The 20,831-nt window shown below is 35.6% G+C and overlaps 2 protein-coding genes across 4 annotated transcripts in view; one reads left to right on the top strand and one right to left on the bottom strand.

Annotated features, from left to right (window-relative positions):
• LOC147074107 (uncharacterized) overlaps positions 1-20,831 on the top strand; it is a 404,768-nt gene that overhangs the window by 185,791 nt on the left and 198,146 nt on the right. The window lies entirely within an intron of this gene.
• LOC147074109 (uncharacterized) overlaps positions 1-20,831 on the bottom strand; it is a 287,538-nt gene that overhangs the window by 137,746 nt on the left and 128,961 nt on the right. The gene's annotated exons all lie outside the window — the stretch shown is intronic.

Below are 20,831 nucleotides of genomic sequence, written 5' to 3'. Positions count from 1 at the left end.
TATACAAGTGCCTAAATATTACATATTATTTGAATAAGATATAAATAAGCTATTGTAATAAAATTAACAAATAACTTGCGTGTTAATTTAACAAATAAAAAATATATGATGACACAATTAAGGGAATAATATAATTATGATATATTATCAGACATGAACCAGTGGTTTCCAACTTTGGCCCTGTTGTTATGCATGAATTAATTTTAATAAACAATGATTACGGAACATTATAAGCAAATGTGAATGCGCTAGTGAATGAGTGATCAGATATAAACCAGCGGTCTCCAACTTTTACCCTGTTGTTTTGTACGAATTAATTATAATAGACAATAATTGCGAGAACCATATTAATAAACACGTTATAAGTGTGCCTGTGGGAGTAAAATAAAAAGAAAACAGTTGACTTCTAAAGAGTTTTTATTTCTTTAAATACATAAACCTCTCCATTGAAAGACTTTTAGCAGGTATGGTATTTATATTTTATTCACAGATGTTACATACAAGGTTTACATTCAAAGTTTGATTTCTTAATTATAAGTTATTTAGTGGCACTTTGTTTAACATTAGGATTTAATTATGTGGATATTCTAATTGCTTACGAAAGCTCTTGTAACGCGCGAGAGTTTATTTGATACTGTATTATTTATTCACGTGACGTTAGTTTGTTCAGGTAATACAGAAATATAAACTTTTTTAATACGTGTTTCTTGTTTGAGACAGGAATGCCAACTGACTCGGCCATGGGGTACCCCAGGCCAATACGGAGCACTACCTGTTGCTGTGCTGCAAGGTTTGAATTATTTAAAATGCGGCAGAGTACAAATTGTTTTTTCTTAGATTGATCATTTTTCTATACATTGCATAATCTTAATATTACTTATACTATCGTTTACTTTGTACAGTCAATCTTTCAGTCCACATCCTATCCATCCGGTACAATATACATACTGCATCTTACATACTGTTTGCATACATATTATCTTATTTATTAAACGATTATTTATTAACTAGAATATATTTACGGGTGATCAAGGAGCTCGTTTGCATGTTTTGTTAAGCCGACGATTTTTGAGATTAGGTAACATGTTTTAGCCTTTTTTTTACCCAGCAATATGTAATATGGGAGTGTGTCACATGTTTGTCTAAAAATGAATAGGTAATTATTGTTACAAACTTCACGGTTTATTGTAACGAAATGAAAGAATGAACCTCGACTTGGGATTATCGATACGATACACCCAGTAAACCCTTCCCACTACAACATCTAACCTACCGCAGTCTCGACAGACGAGCCCGGAGCATTATGCACTGTGGTCTGTGATATATAGATAGGTAGGTACTTTTTTGATAAATTAATATTTGTTATGTTGTATTACTAAACTATATCAGTTACATCTGACAATAAGATCAATGTCTAAAAAACCAGTACATACTGTGCGTTACTTTCTACAGATGGTCACCCAGTCATCAAAAGGAAAGAAACCATTAACGTCCGTATTCATCCCGGTACAATAAAATCAACGTGAATTTCAGCCCCCCCCCCCCCCAACAGCAATGGATCATTATCACATGCATGAATTTTAGCATCCAAATCAGGCGATAGCCAACAGATATCTCAAGAACTTCAAAGTCAAAATCAAATAATAAAAGGTTTAATAAATAATTAGGTTACCTACTGTGGCCCGGTAAAGGAATACCTACCGCAAAGTTGTTCTTCATCTCTCGTTCAGGACCCCCTGTGTTTGCTTGTTAAGTCTAGTAACTGCCTTACTCCGCATCTGCTGGGCACCGCTTTCCGGGTGGCGTCGCAAAGAGTAAAGTTGGCTAATAAATTGAAACAATAACGTCATGATTATGAAATATATAAACACGTGGCCTTCGACAGTTGAGTCAAACATTTACAGAAACTATGACCCAGTTATTCAAAAACTGTGTTTCTAATAAAGATAGTGGTGATGAGGTCACCAGGGTCCCCAAATCATGATTGGGCGGAGAGTGTTAAATTGGAAAATTACGTCTTGTTGAAATTAATATAGAATATAAGCCTAGCCCTGAACAGAGACGTTATTTTTTATGAGCAATTTTAAGACGTGTTTGCAATGTCCTCTTTGGAAAACAAAAATACAAGAACAATAAAATTGAGCTTATCAGAACATGTTCAATATAGGTACACAGTTTTTATATTTACAACTTTGAAATAGGTAGTTTGTATACGTACCTACAGTGATCACCCAACATAATATTATGACAATTAATAATTGTATCATGGTTTGGGTTGTCATTACGGGTTAAAAATGTCGGAGCCATTTTATCAAAATAATAAAAAAATATTGTTCACACGATTATTGCAGAAATGATATTACAAAAAATGTGAGGAAACACGTGACACTATCAATAGGTAATAAAACATATGTACACGTTGTCTTTATTTTTATGTTAGATAAAAACTGATATTAAATATTAACCTAGGTAGGTACATTAATTTTTATCTTGATTCTGTAATTCAATTTTTATTATTACTACCAGGTAGGTTCCTACTGTCATTTCCCTCCATTGTCGAAAGTTAAAAACATGCTATCACTTTTATTTTGTTATCTGGTTTTTCTTCTGGATTTTAGGACTTGGAGGTGAACAAATAACACACCGGAATTGTTTTGGAAACGGCAAGGTATATTTAAGCTAATATTATATAATAGTTAGATTTTTAATAATTTATTTTAAAATAAGTGGATAAGCCTAGTGATACACACGAGACGTTCTATAAAAAGAATGACCTTGATTTTATTTTCTTACACACATTTTTATATTATATAGAGACCATATTATGGTTTCTTTTTATTTTTATGGTATTTATATTTTGTATTAGGGCATTTTCGCCAAAGTTTGTACATGTTTGAAATTTGGGTAATGTTATTTTTTCACACAAATCAACCATTTTTATATAGCTAGCAGATTTCTTGTTCTATTGCTGAATTGGTGATAGCAATTTTTCAGCAAAATATTTATTAATACAATATTTATATCAGTTTTATCATGAAATTCGGCATAATAGGTTTCCGTTCCGTGAGTACGAAACTAAGCTTATAAAACATGAATGAGAAACTTTTTATCACTTAAAATAAGAGCTCTATTAGATTAAAAAAACCATACACTTAAAAATAAAACTACAAATAGTCAAAAAATATTATTGAATTTTAATTCTTAAACACATTTCGTTCCACTCCGTTACCCTATGTCTATAATGGCAGAGTATTTTTCCTTTAGTATTTGAAAAAACCAATCTATGTTCGTTCTGCTATTTTTTTAAAGACAGTAATCACTTTTACTAAATTTTATTGGAAAAATACATAAGTTTCGTTATTTAATAATCAAATGAAAAATAGTTACGTTCAACTTTTTTGGGGACATTTTCGGAATGGAACGAAATGGTAACGGAATGTAATTTGTAAAGCTAAAGTTACATGTTACCATAAAAACAAATTTTTGTTTTATGAAATTTATTTGAATTTTTTGATAGTCAGATATATATTCAACGCGCGTCACAATAACAAAACAAATCAAATTTAATCACTAAAATAGAGATATTTTATAAAAAAAATTCACAATACTAGTAAAATAAGATAGTTAATAATTTTGACACACTATACATCACCATAACTTTTATTTGGCATTTATATTATTTGTAACTCAGATAAAAAATATTTTAAAGCAAATTAACAATATATGAAAAAAATTAAATCAGCAAGGGATTCGGACGCGAGTTCCCAGCGCGGCACGGAGTATAAAACTTTTACGAAAATAATTACAGTCGAACTCGGTTATTATGATCTTGGACATGGCGAGATCTCGGATGTAATAAGGAAACATTTGTTGACATTTGGTTTATGATTTTCGCCATACATTTAATTTATTCACTGTTATAACGAGCAACTTATCGGATATACCGAGCTAAAATACTGTTAATGTGTCGATCGTTTTAAAACATTTCGACCCTAAGCAATACAATCCGATTGGACATGATGCCGCCGGGGTCGGATTACGTTTATGAGACTAGTAAAGCGTCTAAGTACCTACCTTATTGGTGTTTCGCCGACAATAATAAAAAAAGTATCCACGCATATGGTTGAAAAATCTAAGGTTTGTGAAGTCCGTAGGTACCTACCAGCGTCCATTACAATAAACAACTTCTTTTGTAGTTTATGAATGCCATGGTCGTTTCGGGAATTTTTACGATGGTTTCCAAATTTTTTATTTTCGACTTTTTGTGTAATGTGACATGCTCGTTTAAAAATACCTATTCTCTGATATAACGAGTAACGCTTATAACAAGCAAATTCAGTCGGTCCCATCTTTCTCGTAATAACCAAGTTCGACTGTATGTTGTCTCGAAATTTACTTGTATTCATCAACATAAAATGTAGCTATACAGGTTGATTGTAATCAAGACGTACTTTTCTGACATTTCGCGAATACCTACAGTTTCAGGTATTAAATCTAATAGGGTACACATTTCTGTTAAACGTGACAAAAAAATACTTTTTCATACATTTTTATAAATTTCTATGCCTAAAATATATGGAGAAGTTTTAAAATTGTGGTGGCGTATAACAGAAAGTGTATGACAGAGCCAGAGCCTGTCTCGCAATTATTTTAGTCTGGTGTTTTTTCTTTTCCTTCTGTTGTTTTTTTATCTCTCCATACTTTTATCTGCGCTAGTTTTGCGTATTCAGACATATCACGTACTTTTTTAATCTTTATTATATAGTCAGGTTATTTTCTATATTTTTTAATGAAAATATTTTTGTTTTTCATACGAACAGACAAAATAAAACATTTTATAATCTATGAAGAACTAAACACACAATGTAAAGCCAACTTTATGCATTCCATTTCGTTACTTTTACATTCCACATATACGTTACCACCAATATAGTTTCGGAATGGAAGTAACGGAATCTGTTTCAGAAGTGGTTTAAGCCAAAATTTAGTTTAGTTTTATTGTTAAACCTGCGATATGCTTTATTATATCTGTATTATGAAAGATAAGCTCCATATGTATAGTATGTGAAATAGAAATATGTGATTTCTTACCTTACAAATCGTGGTAACAGTAGTGGAACTTCTTAAATGACCAAACCCAGAAAGCAACCTGTTGCGATAGCGATACCGACACACACCAACAATTTAAATTGTAAATGGCGATCAGTATTATACAAAAGTGTTGCTACATTAAAAAAATATATATTTATAGTGGAAATTTTTCGCCTTCATGCTAAAATCGTGGTAACGGAATGTGGAATTCCACTTTTTCAAATATCCTGGGACACACTTTAAACGTCATTTTTTTCAATATTGGTCCAAATTTACGAATAAACTGTATATTTTCCAAAAATATATAATGTAAGCTGTTGAAGACACTTCGAATTTAATTTTACACACTCAAAATTAATGACGAAATCAGACTTTGTTTATTTGAATTTAGGGGTGGGACATGGTAAAAACACACTACCTTTCGATCTAAATAATCAATTAAAAATATATCGACGGCCCCAGGAAAAACCATGATAAGTCTAAAATCATAAATGTTCAGGAGAGCGAAAAAACTAAAATATTTACGCTATTAAATTCGTCATATAAAATGAGTAAGTTTTTTCTTATCTTATTTAAATAAATCAGATAGACCATTTTATGGTCGATATTCCTATCAAAATTTAATGGTGATTCATTAATTAACAGCTGAGATAATGTCCAAAAATTGTTTTTATTTGGAATAATATTACGCACTTTATATTTTGACTCGATTCAACATGCTTTTGCGCGGACGAAATAGATTACTGACTCCGCATAACACATTCATATTCTGAGATAGAAACCTTATTTTACGTCGCATTTTTCTTACTCCATACGATTTTATTAATTACAACTATAGTTATAACGCTCTTTTACGGAAAAATTGACATTGCGCAATATTTAACTCGAAATAGTACAGCGTGTCTATAAAATCTTAACAAGGGATATAGGGACATATTGATATATATATATATATTTATACGGAGTTTTTATAATTTAAATGTATTTAAGTATGACTTTTTATGTTTTTTTGCAAATTATTATTGATATTTTTATAAATAATCAGAATATGTACATTACGAAATAATAAACATTCAGGAAAAATGTTTGTAATGGAATAATAAAGAAGTTATGAGGAAATTAGTACATAACACTACTTACTACACCATCAATAAAATATCTATTTTTTATACCTACTTCGTAACAAATTTTTCATTAAAAATATAGAATAGATAGAAAAAAACAATGTAATGTTGGTCATGTATATCGCTAGAACAATTTTAATTTAATTAATATTCAGTACAATTATCGAAACCAGAGAGATAATATATTTCATTAAATAAATCATTATAAGTTCGTTAATGGTTTACATAAAGGATGTACTGAGTGAATTAAATTAATAATTGTCACTTTAGAACACACATAATTATTATTGTTCAATACAAAAATACAAAAATATTAAATAACTAGTGGAATATAATATTATACATAACAATTTGGCACAAATGTACCTACCAAAGCATCGAAATTTTGGAAAAAATATATGTAAGTAGGTTTATTAGTTTCAAAAATTTTAATACTAATAAACCTAAGGAAAGTGTTATTTATAACCTAATAATTATTATTTAAAGACAGCTGAATTCACTTTCGTTATCAAATGAGATCGCATTATTAAAATGTTCATCAGCAGAAGTTAAATTCATATAAAATTTATACTAGGCTTGTATTACATACACATTCTATAATCACGATTAGGTAATTACCTATCTAAAATAACATTGATACAACATTATGTAGTTCTGCTGTAGCAAGAGTGATAACATAACCTTTTCAGTACCTACCTTCTATTCACTTTTTTCAATTCAATTTTTGCAACATAATATCTTTCTGTAATTGATCTTGTAAAATTGTAATTTAAAGCTTATAAATACTGATACAGTGATCATATTAACTTTCGTTTTGTTTTTCTAATGTTTATTATTGATATGAGTTTAATTATCGATTAGTAAACATAGTTGAATTATATTTAATTGTCAACATAAATCATGAAACATCAGTATAAGTACGTCTTAATTGAACTCAGTTATGTTGATTAATACGAGGTGTCATGATTGCAATAATTTATTTGGAAAGATAAAATAAATATGTACCTCCCCAACATTGTAATATTTAGTTTAAAATTTAAATAATCGTGGTACGAATCTGCATTTTTCTAAACGGTTGGCTTTTAACTAGTATTTTCTTTAAATGATACATTATATTGTTATCTAATCTAATCAATTACGTAGAGTTTTATTAAATACTTTCTCAAAAAAACATAGTTTAATATCAATTATCATTCATAGCACTTTATTTAACTTACTATTTTGATCGATCTATATAACTCCGACCGATTTAACTTAGATAAAAAATAGTAATTACTATTTATGCTAGTTTTCATATTTTAAAACAATCATATTCAATAAATTAATACGAGGTAAGTATATATGAGAGTAGGTACTAGATTTTTCAAAACCAATTGATATTTTGTTTGATATTATACCTACCGGGGATACCACAATATGTTAATCCCATCTCATACATATTATTTACCTAGATTCTAGACAACAATAAATGATTCATAAACTGACTATTATACACGTTTTTCGGTAAAATTCTATTGAAAATAATAGATAAAATAAGTTTTCAAAAAACCCGGCTAATCTTTTCTCTTAGGTGACCGACATGACGTAATAATAATTTATAATCCACATAGCTCGTTTTCGAGAAACATTCAATGTACAAAGTAATAATAATATATACCCTTTTATATTATTGCAAACATAAAATTAACACGTCGGACGTATTTAAGTTTTACAATGAGCTTAAGTTGGTCCCAATGTGTACAAATCAATTAGTAAGCCTTTCGGAAATTCTCACCGTTTGAAAGAGTAATAAAAATGATTTTTTTCACTTTCTTAAGTCATAAATATTATTCCGTAATTAGTAAGAATTTTACTAAGATAATAATAAAATAAACTCTCTTGTATTTGCTAGCTAGATAAGTCCTTCCTTTTAAATAATAAAATATTTTGTAATTTAAACATGAAAATACTGCCTAGTTGTTATTATCGATGTACAAGACTAATTTAATCAAAATGTGTCATACTGTACCGAAAATAAAATATTTTTTTGAAGTTAAAACATAATATTATAGGTATAAGCATCGGCCTATAACATCGTGGGTTCCGAGTTTGAATCATGGGTCTGAAAAATAGATACAAATTGTTTTTCAATTTGTGGTCGGAGTCAGAGTACGTACCTAATAGGTTGAGCAAGTGGCTGACATCCATTTCTCGTAAAAACAAAACCTGTTCTCCAATCTGTGGGGGGCCTCATTATGATCGGACATGATCGGATATTTTAGGTGGGTACATTTTTAATTGCAAAACAATTTGTTTTCTAGTGATAGGTAATAATATTTAATTAAAATATGTCGTTTTCTGCTGGGTATTTATTTAAATTAAGTTTATTTATAATTACATACTTTTATTACTCATCTAAATAATTGAAACAGTGAATTATTATAATGATATATCCATATCGTTTTCTATTGGATATTTGTTTAATATCAAATAATATAACAATTTCAAACTTAAACATTACCTACAACATTGTTTTTTGGGTATCTAAGTAGAAGAGTAATTAACCGAAAATAGTCGAAGAAAGCTTGTGGAGGTCTTTATTTTGCGGTGGATTGAAATTGGCTGATGAATCAATATAATGAATAATCAATATTTAAACATTATTACTGTGTCCTAGTATAGTAAAAGTACCTACCTATATTAGTACAAAATAATTCTTTTATATTTTGTTTGTTTTATATTCAATAATATAATATTTTGATAATAAAACACTAGTACTAGTGACTAGTGAGTAGCTTTTTAACTAAAACTGCATTTACCTACTGCAAATTCCAATATTTTCCGAAGATAAACCAATATATTTTTCAAAACTAATGTGATACGTCAATATAAACCATGCCGTATATTAGGATCTCCGTTAAAGACTGTTATTGCAAGTATAACAACCTTCTTACTCGTAAAATAAAACGCAGTACACTTTTTTTATTGATATATGACTATACTCCTCGGATATTTATATGTGAACACAAATTTGGTCGATGCGATATGTAGATATAGAGCACCATTGTCGAAAACCTAACTTTGTCAATTTTTATGCTAGAGACCTGAAATTTTTACAGGACATGCACAAAAAATATGATATTATAAAAAGCTAATAAAACTTAAAACGCTATTTTCAGACTTATCATGGTTTTTCTAGGGCACGTCAATATACAGGTCAGACAGTTGTATTTAACTGATCGAATAAAGTAAATTAATAAATTTGCATGTTAAAAATACATGACTTTCCAATATTATATCATATAATAACTATGAAAAAAACAATCAAAGTCATGGGACATGCCAAAAACGCAATATACAAACTTTGGCGAAAATGCCCAGGTATGTTTTTTGTTTATATAATTAGGTTCTGAAGAAAGTAGGTATGTTTTTATTTTATTTGTATTATTAGTATTTTTGTTTTATATAAGGTCAATTTTACAAAAATAAAGTTTCAAAAAAAAAGCAAATTACTTACATCATTAAAAATGTCTATGTCTTTAGGGAGCGTTTAGGAGCCTTACTAATCTTGCACTCTTCGCTAATGGTGCCTATAGGCTTGACACGAAGAAAAGGTTCCGATCCAGAATAAATCATGGCTGCGACCACGTAGGTAATTGGCAGGCGCATGTAAATTCAAATTTATTAGGACACCAAGATTGGAAACCATCCCTCGCGCTAACAAACAAAAGTGTTTCAAGAGCAGAAGAGACCGACGAGATTCAAGAGAGTGAAAAGTAAGTATGCCTTGTAGAAAAGCAGTCGGAAAATAATCAATTGACGAATTATTGATAGGAAAATACTTAAATGTCTTAAAATAAAGACATCGACGAAATTTCTTCTGGACGCGTTCTAAAATAAGCTTATAGGAAACCTCATAAGGACACCAGATGAAAGTTTATTAAAAGCCTTAAATGGTAATGGACTGGACACATAGCTCAAAGAAGAGACAATCGTTGGTCAAATCTAGTCACCCAATGGTATCCAAGAAGTACAAAACGTCCGCAAGGTAGACCTAGAGGCCGCTGTTTCGATGAAATGATAAAGTTCTACTGAAGTACGTGGCAACGCAATGCACAGGACCGAGAGGAGTGGAAGCAGGTTGAAGACGCCTTTATCCAGCAGTGTATAGATTCAGGCTGATGATGATTTAATATCGCCGATCAATATGCTGACATGGATTGAGTTGTTTATCACCATAAATGAAATTGTTTAATGGGTATTTATAGATGGCTGCATCTGTTATAAATTTCCATTGTACTTGTTATCATTAGTGTCTTACAATTTTGCAATTTTTCTGCTAACCTATATTAAATTTAATAATAAATTGTGTCTGTCTCTTTGTAATTAACAATATTGATTGTATAATCGGTGTATCTGAATATATTTTTTGAGAGAGACAAAGGGAGAAATAAAATTTCAAAGTAGCTACCTATATTGAAAAATTCATTTTTTATTGGTTTCTATTACATTTTACACAATATTCAAATATGACCACGAAAATACAACACCCATTATTTTGAAATCAAAAAAATCCACCCATAATCTCGAGGGCATACTGACTTTTTGTCATTAAAACAAGCTGTGAGATAATCGCAAAAAGGACACGTAGATATTTTATGATTTAAAAATATTTTTTCTACGTTATAAAGAATAGCCTTTCTGCCATATAAAACATGGCATTCGAAGTCGATAAGTTGGATATATATTTAAAAGAAACAATATAATTTTAATATGACTGCTGAATTAATGCATTCTATCAGTAACTATTTTAAAGATCGCTTACTTCAACGTAATACAATTTAATAAATAATGACAATGCAACTGTTATATTTCATATTATGATCCAATTAAAATCGGATAAAGTACACAAAAAAATGTAAGTGACGTGTTATAATTAATTGATACGTATAAGAATCAATACTGTAGGTAAAATAATATAAGATTACCTTTTAGGCCAACAAAACCTAATAATATTATTAATCTCTTCATCTGTAACACTATATCAACGTAGTTTTGTATCCCTTTTCAGCTTTTAATAGACAAACGTCGCCTATTTCAAATTAAAAAAAATGGATACAATAAAATTGATAGAATCAAATAATGATTATATTGTGTTGGTTTTAAATGCAATTTGGATTTTTATCAGAATGCGACATTTTGTGTATTTTCATTCTACTAGATTGTATACATGAATAATCACATTGATCACATATCAATCGCTTTTCACCAGTATGAGTCATTTTGTGTAGTTTCATTTTATAAGATGTTGTACTTGAGTAATCACATTGATCACATTTGAATGGCTTTTCACCAGTATGAGTCATTTTGTGCAAGTTCATCAAGGTAGACGTTATACATGAGTAGTCACATTGGTCACATTTAAATGGCTTTTCACCAGAATGAGTCATTTTGTGTATTTTCAAGTGATTAGATTTGATACACGAGTAATCACATCGCTCGCATTTAAATGGCTTTTTACCTGAATGAAACAGGTTGTGTAATTTTATCGATGTAGATGTTATACACGAGTAATCACATTGAGAACATTGAAACAGCTTTTTACCAGAATGTGTCATTTTATGTCTTTTCATACCACTTGATGTTGTACATGAGTGATCACACTGATCACATTTTAATGGCTTTTCACTGGAATGACTCATTGTGTGTACTCTTAGTTGAAAAGATGTTATACACGAATAATCACATTGAGAACATTGAAACAGCTTTTTACCTGAATGTGTCATTTTATGTCTTTTCATACCGCTTGATGTTGTACATGAGTGATCACACTGATCACATTTAAATGGCTTTTCACCGGAATGACTCATTGTGTGTACTCTTAGTTGAAAAGATGTAATACATGAATAATCACATTGGACACATTTAAATGGCTTTTCACCTGAATGAGTCATTTTGTGTACTTTAAGGTGACAAGCTGCAGTACACGAGAAATCACACTGATCACAATTAAATGGTTTTTTACCAGAATGCGCCATTTTGTGGAGTTTAAATTTAATAGATGTTTTACATGAGTAATCACACTGGTCACAATCAAATGTCTTTTTAACAGGATCAATAATTATTTTGTTTTGTTTCATGGAATCTGACGGAAGGCCGTTATAATTTAATTTACTATGTTTATATGGCTGTAGACTCGTAATTGTATTTTCCGTTAATACGTGTTTTTGTAACGCTTTGTGAATGTTTAATAAGTATAATGATGCAAAAACATCAAAGCAAATACTGCACACAAAATTTTCGCTATAAAACAATTTTTTCTCTACCTTTACGACAGCTACTAATAAATTACGATCGTCCACGTTAGATTTTATATGATAACGTTTATCCATGCGACAGACGGCATTTACATTAGTAATAGTTTCATATGTCACAAGTTCCGTTTTAATGTCTTGTACGTCAATCTGTATTCCAGCGCATGGCTCTGGTACTTCTGTGGTTCTCTTTGACAATCCAACACCAGCAGGAAACAACTAAAAGAACAAGTATTGAATTAAATTAATGATAAGAACACAGGTTACATGTAAATTGTACGTAAAATATTTCACCGTGGCAGTTTATCGTAAGCTTTCTTATCGGAAAGAGATGACCGTACACCATACGGTCTCCAATTTTATTAGAGTCAATATGAACATTAATTCAATTTTCATAGCTGATTTTGGCAAAATTCATGAATTCAAGAATGAAACCTAACCTAACCTAATCTAACAAATAATCCAGTATATCGGCTATTTTCAAAATTTTGCTGCTGGCTTCCTGTAAAGTGTAAAGTGACAAGAACCGTCTTTTATCTAGATATGAATGTTATCTCAGTACTATTTATACGACACAAAGAGGTTGGACGGTCTTTAAAATACCTACGGCCATATATTTCCGATACAACATTTCACGGTGAAGTATGATACGGCGTACTGCATACGCATATATTATTAATAAGATAGGGTGTTTTTTTACTAACATTTAAACTATCCTTAATTTGTTTGTTATTTTTTTTATTGTGACCCTTGACTTGATAGGTAGGTAATGGAGTTTTTACCAACTTTATTGTATTTATTTATTATATTACCTAGAGTTAAATAGTGTGTGTTTGCCTTGGTGAGTATACACAGCGCCTGAAGATGCCGAAAGGCGAAACCTGGGTTGAAAAAAACTACTCAAAAAGAATAGTACAAAGCTTAAATCCATTAGAATTTAAATTCCATCAAGTACCTTCGGTCGATAGTATTAATATTGGGTAATGCACATACTTTATTAAGAGCTTCATATAATCTTGTGTATCTACCTGATTCACACGTCCATGGGCAAGATAAGAGCAGCTGGGTTGAGGATCAACGTATTTGCTATGAACCATCGTATCTTCAACATACGAGTCGGTGAAGTCAATTTCCTGAAGATTGGTCTCCGATTTTACTATGGGAAGGTTTGGTTTCTGAAAATAAATATAGAATAGGACATACCTATGAAATTAAATTTTCACGTGGTTGGGACACGTATTCTGGATGCCGCTAAAGAGTGCGGCACTTCGTACCCTTGTGGCAGAGGCTCAAGGGTTCCGTCGCCGTGGCCAGCCCTCCCTCACCCTGCAGCGGTGCTACAAAAGCGACCTACGTGCTGCAGGTCTGACATGGCGGGAGGCGCAAGAGTTGGCGATGGACCGAGGGAAGTGGTGCCAACTTGTGCTTGCCCTATGCCCTAATGTTGGGACGTGACAGGGTGGGAAAAAAAAAGATGAAATTAAATTGCAAAATTAAAAAAAAAATCATTAATATTTAGTGTGCACCCTAGTCAGTATCCAATATAAGATTAGACATACGGCTTATCGGCCCACATGCTCAGCGTAGGTCAAAATGGAGCTTTTATGGAATTTTCAGAGCATAACCCTGGATATTTCTTAAACGTTGTAGATAATCTATTTATATAATGTTGAAGCCTTATTATCCTTACGCGCGTTACCATGATCTTACTCCCTACTTCATTTATTTTATCGTTTGTCAATTTATGGCTACGGCCGTATGTTGTAGCTTTACCACTGGAAAATGCCAATAAAAATGGCTTATTTAAAAAAAATACTATCTTAGTCTTAGGTCAATAATTATTATAAAGCAATCATTATTGGTAGGATGTTTATCACATTTGAATGGTCAAAGACATAGCTTATAATCAGTACCTTTATAATTATTTTTAAGTGTGTTAATCGTGCCTATTTTTTGAATAATAAATGCCTAATTCTTGTCAAATTACGGATCACAAAGTTTATAAAATATAAATTTGTCACGTAAATATGTCACTATATAGTGTTAACATTAATTTTACTAATGGTTTTGTAAATGCTTTTAAAATTAATAAATATAAAAAATCACCAGTCCACATGGATGTACTGAAATATGACTATATTCTAAAACATTAGAGCGAGAGATTTAAAAAAAAATACTATTTTATGTAATAAAAATACTTAATGCAGTCATCAAATGTTTAAAATAAATATAAAAGATAATAAGGCTTCAAATTATATAAATAGATTATCTACGTTTAATGAATGTCCAGAGTTATGCTCTGAAAATACTATGAAAGCTCCATTTTGACCTACGCTGAGCATATCTGCCCATAATGATTGTTAATACACTGAATACCCTTAATTTTACTTCGAGCAGCAACAACATAAACGCTACTAGGTATATAGCGCCACACTGCATTTAACCTTAGTGATAGGTAGGGGGCCCGCCAAAGATCCTGGAATGGGGGACCGTTTCTTTGGCTTTAGAAATCACTATACCTATACTTTTATTCAAATATATTATGATGTTTTTACAATTTTATTTTTTAAAACTTAAGTTGTTTATTTATATAAATGTTTGTTTGTTTAATTTTTTCCATCTTCAGAAACTTGTACGTATTCAGTTCGCCGTAATACACTTCACCGTGAAATGTTGTATGGGAAATATATGGCCGAAAAAGACCGTCCAACCTCTTTGGGTCATATAGTACAGACATGAAATTCATGTCTAAATAAAACACGGTTCTTATCGGTTTATACTTTTTGCGCATTTTGAAAATAACCGATATACTGGATTATTTGTTAGGTTAGGTTAGGTTTCCATTCTTGAATTCATGAATTTTGCTAAAATCAGCGACGGAAATTGAATTAATGTTCATATTGAATCTAATAAAATGGGAACCGTATAGTATACGGTTATCTCTTTCCGATATAAAGCTCACGGCAAACTGTGCCACGGTGAAATGTTTTACGTACAATTATTTACATGTAACCAATTTTTCGTGCGCTTCGTGGCATAGGATAAGTTACTTTATTATATATTATATAATATTTGAACATAAATTTCTTCTCCGGCACCTTTATTTTTCAAAAAAAAGCCCTGGGCATAAGTAGGTATATATATTTTATAGATAAATGAATATGTTTACTTTTAACAAGTATGGCTTGAAATAGGCAGGGTTTAAATGAATGTTAAGGCGATACTTCAGTGAAACGGCAAATAAGTTATCAACTATAATAGGCGCGACGAAATTTTGGACTCGCTGGCAGTCTGAGAGCGAACGTCGAGGTGTGAATACGTCAATTTGTTTCGTGATGGCGACGGGTATATTAATTCTTAAATCGTGTCAAGATGACTAAAACGTTACCCATTTACTTTGAAAAGAAAACATGCCAATGAATATATTAATATTGCTACTAATAGAACATGGTGTGTAAAATTCCCACCTCCGCTCCCGTTATGTATATGCAGCCACGTCATACGCGGCCAGCTAACATAACCCTTACGTGTGCCAGATCAAAGAATTTAAGCCCTCATTTTGTCCCGAGCAGAGCCGCACGGGACTGGTGATGCAACCTTGCACCGAAGTGCGAATGCATGATGTTAATTTATATGGCAACTATCAGAGTGACTTTAATTTGAAGAGTCGCAAGGGGAGTCGAGAGTGTCCCACCCCCCGTACGCTCTGGCGAATTTAGTAAAGGCCGCAAAATTGGCCTCGGTTGACACCATGTCCGCGTGTCCTATTGGGCCTGAATGGGGTCGGACCCGGGCAAACAACTCCGCTCGTTCGGGGCCCATAAGTGGACAGTCCCATAAGACGTGCTCTGCGTCCTGCTGGTCGTGTCCACATGAGCAACCCGACCCATGTCCTGCCAAACCAAGCCCCTGCAGTTTGGCCGCAAAGTTTCCATGGCCAGTCATGAATTGACTAGTCCAGTGGGTCGGCACCAGTCTCCTCGTTATGTGTCTCTCCGAGACATCTGGAAAGTATAGAGAAGTCTGGCGGCCCTTAGAGGAGGCCACCCATCTCGCCTGCCATGCCGCATATGCGGTCTTGTAGACCAGTTCAGATACAGTCTTTCTGTAGCTCACGCCCTCCACTCTCGATGGCGGTGTTAGAGGGACACCGACGAGAGTTGTATTGATCCTCCTCATAAGGAGAGTGATCGATCCTCTAATTTGAACGTGCAAGTCGAGGGGAAAGACCCCGCAAGGACCGCCAGGGCATCCGAAGATGTGGTCCTATAGGCCTTAGTAAGGCCAATCAGAGCAGCCCTCTGTCCGCTAAGCAGAGCCCTCTTCACAATTGTCAGCGAGGCTTTTGGTGAGCCACACGCTGGAGGCATAGCCAGCGATGCCCATGAATATAGATTCGTAGGCGATTCTCAGGGCCCGAGGCTTTAGGCTCCAATTGTTGCCCGCCAGGCTCTGATAGGCTGAGTTGGCCTTAGCCACAATTACTTTAGCATGCTTTGAAAAGGTCTGCTTCTCGTCCAGAACGACCCCCAAGTAGGTCACCTCTCGAGAAAACCTTATAGCAGAGTGATTGCGGGTGATCGCTTATCTATGTTTATCCTTGAGCTGCCCTTGAGGAGGATAGCTTCCGTTTTGCCAGGTGCAAATGCAAGCTTATTATGCTTACCCCAGTTAAGGATTCTCGATAATGCATCCTTAGCTACGCGCTCGAGTGTCGGACGGCTCGACGAGCCAACTAGTAAAAGAAGATCATCAGCGTACGCGACGAGCGCGCAGCCCGGTGGCAGAGGTAACGTCAAAACATCGTCAAAAATTATATTCCATAGCAAGGGGCCAAGCACGGAACCCTGCGGACACCCCATGGTGGTTTCCCTGTAAATCAATTCAGTGCTAGAGTCGTATATAACTTCCTTTTTATTAAAATAGCTTTGCACTAGGGCAAAGAGGTCCCCCGGGATCTGTCAGAGCCGAAGCTTACATAGAATTAATGGCCACCATGCGGTGTCGAAGGCACCGGCTATGTCCAAAAAGAAGCCTGCCACAATGACTCCTTCTGAGTCCTCAACAAATTTCTGTGCAAATCTGATGGCGTCCTCAGTAGACTTGCCGGGTCTGAAGCCAAATTGCCTCTCCGAGATAGGGTAGATTCTCTCAAGGTGGTCCTCCAGCCTTCTGCTGATTAACCACTCCAATATCTTACCCAGCACTGGCAGAAGAGTGATTGGACGGTACGCTTTTGGGTCATGCGGTGGTCGTGCGCTCATTTTAGGTATAATCCTAAGGAGACCCTTCTTCCAACAGTCCGGGAAGATGCCCCTGCTCATGCAGTCAGCATACAACCCGACTATCTCATGAGGTGCTCGAAGCCACGCCCTTCTGGCAATCACATTGCTGATCCCATCAGGTCCGGGGGCTTTACCCGCCCTGAGGCCATCAAAAATTAATCCCACCTCCGACTGGGTAACCTCAGGAGAATGGTGAGTCTCCAACGGCAAGATTGCAGATAGTCTTAGTTGACAGGTTCTGTCATCTTCATGTGCCGTAGGTATGTCCTGTGGAATTAGAGCTTCCAGCAGTATGGATGCAGACTCTGCGCTGTCCATCGCAAAGGTGTCATCGGGGCGCCGTATAGCCGCCATGACTTTACCAGGCCTTGAGCCCAGCTTTATCACGCGGAAAGGCGGTCCCCACGGATCATAGCCCCCCATTTCAGAGACAAATCCCGCCAGTGCTTTTTCTTGGCTTTATTTAACTCTTTTTTGAATTTTGCCCTTGCGGATTTATAAGCAATCTCCGTAGGTTCGTCATTTCTGGGTAAGTCGTTCTGAGATCTTCTAGCTCTTTGCAATTTTCTTTGAGCAAGTCTCATGGTCCTTCTCAAAGACGTCAATTTTGGTATCCACCATGGCGCAAGGTTAGGTGGCCTCAGAGAGGTTCTACCCAGCGTGGACTCCGCAGTTTGAGTAATGAACGCAGTCAAGTCATTGGTTCTTTGGTGGAGATCGTCAGCCGATATGGCAGAGGCCAGTCCACCAATTTTGACGTCAAAAGCATCGCAATTGACACCGCTCGTCCGAAAGCGCCTGGGAAGTAGTACACTCTCGGTTTGGCTCAATGGGGCCGCATCTCCCGCAACTCTGAACAAAAATGTGATCAGACGGTGATCGCTAGCCACCGCGTCCGTGTGGACCTGCCAGTCCACGGCGCATCTGGCAACGCAACTGGATGTCAGAGTGACATAAATATGTGACTCACCATTTCTGGTGGAGAAAGTGGCCGGCCCGTTAGGGTCATTTAGCACCGTCAAATCAAAGGCGACCAAGAGCTCCTCGAGTAGCTCAGGTTTGTCCTTGTTACGTCTGGACCCAGAGCAAGGACTGGACGTTAACGTCCGCCCCAACAATTATCTGCTTGTTTCTGCAAGCATATAAGATTTTCTCCAGTTGTTTTGTGCAATACAGGGTAGAAGAACTGTACTGAAAATACGCAGATATAACTACAATGGAGAGCCCCCTGCTATTAGCAATCTCCGCCACCGCGAAGAGCTCATTGGATAGATGCGAGAGATGCAACACAGTCAGTGAGGTGTCAATTACAAATATGCAAGCTAGAGATTTCGGGGTAGCTTGTATGATACGGCCACCGCTTAGGCCCCGATTGGGACCAAAGGCGTATGGCTCTTGTATAATAATTATGTCCGTATTCTGATCCCGAGCAACCTCAAGCAGCTCGGCAGATGTGGCTCGACCTCTGCCCACGTTGATCTGAGCGAAGGAGATCATTGCGGACAGTAATCAGTGCGGCGTCTTTCCTCCTCAATAGCGTGTAGGCGCGCGGGACAGTCGGGATCGGTGGCCAAGTGGCCGTTCGGCTTCTTGTAGCGCGTGCACGCAGGGCAGTTGCCCGGTTCGTCAGCGGTGGGGCAGTCTGCTCTGCCATGCCCTTCTCTAGTGCAGTGGCCGCACGTTGTAACCTTAGCGTTGCAACCCTTTGCCATGTGTCCGTATAAGTGGCACTTTGCACACTTGACAACTCCGCAAAAGTCACGCACAGGGAACGAATTCCACCCCATGAAAAGTCTGCCATCATTAAGCAGCGCCTCTCGAGCCTTTCCCGGGATCGAAATTATCATATGACAACGTTCGGTCTTCGGTCCCGCCTTGTGGCTCAGTTTGGTTCCAGCGTAACCCTCAGATGCAAGGCCAGACGCCTCCTGGGTATTGTTTATGATTGCCTCCTTGAGCTGCTCTTCTGTCGTCTCAATGGGTACATTAAAAATTATGACGCGGGGAAGCTTTCTCCCCGCGACTTGGGCCTTTAAGCCGGCCTCAGTCAGCCCAGGGGCAGCCATGAGCCGCTTAGCCTCGTCGTCACTTTTGGGATGCACGATGATCCGCCTCCCCGGATCTTGCGTACCCCGGTGATGTGCACTCCCAAAGTTTCAGGCACAATAGTTTTCATGACCGCTTTTTTTGTGGCAGTCGATTCTTGGCCCTCCTTAGTCGGATAAAACATCACCCCCGGCCTGGCGACAGTTTTCGGAGGAACTGGTGGCCATTCGGTGACTCTAGTTGGTTGAGCCTCTCTACGGGTTATGTCACTCCAGAGAGCCCTGGGAGGAGCATTAGAAGGAGCCTGGATGATGGCTCTCGTTAAGGAGGCACAATCCTTCACAATTGCCTTGTGCGCCTCCAGCTCTATCGCCATGGCCCACGTTCAGTGATTGCCATCTCAAGCTCCTCGGCTACTGCGTTCACGGTTGCTCTGGCAATACGACTGTCCTTCTCGAGGGTGGCAAGCGCCCTCTTGATGGCAATCGTCGCCCTGGACGCACTCTCCTGAGACTCAGAGAGAATACTCAAAGCCACGGGACTGATCTCCTCGCAAGATGCTGAGGCCGAACCAGCCCTTGACTTAACGCCCTTGCCCTTTGAAGTGGAAGTGCTCTGCTTGTCTTTCTCTTTTTCTTTCTCAGGCCTTTTATCCTTGACCTTGGGGGCCTGCTTTGGGTCACCAATACCCTCAGCCACGTCCGACTTCCGCTTCCTAGTGGACATTCCTTCCACTTGCATGGGGTCCCCTTTGTGGTTGACCATAGCGCTAGGTAACACTCGTCACACGTCACTCACTCAAACACAATTTATCGCACAATAAATATTATTGTTACAATAATTAGGTAACTATTCTTAAATGAATTAAAAGTCACAATTCCCGGGAAAGTCTAAGAGGAAAACACACAAAAGTTTCACAAATCGTATTCCAAGGGCATTACAGGTATTAGTAAAGAAACGGGATCAAAAACTTGTGAATAGCAGGGTCAAAA

This window comes from Rhyacophila brunnea, unplaced genomic scaffold (genome assembly GCF_057557595.1).
Source record: "Rhyacophila brunnea isolate RB1 unplaced genomic scaffold, BYU_Rbru_1.0 scaffold_16, whole genome shotgun sequence".
Classification (NCBI taxonomy): Eukaryota; Metazoa; Arthropoda; class Insecta; order Trichoptera; family Rhyacophilidae; genus Rhyacophila; species Rhyacophila brunnea.
This window is presented reverse-complemented; position numbering and strand designations above follow the sequence as displayed.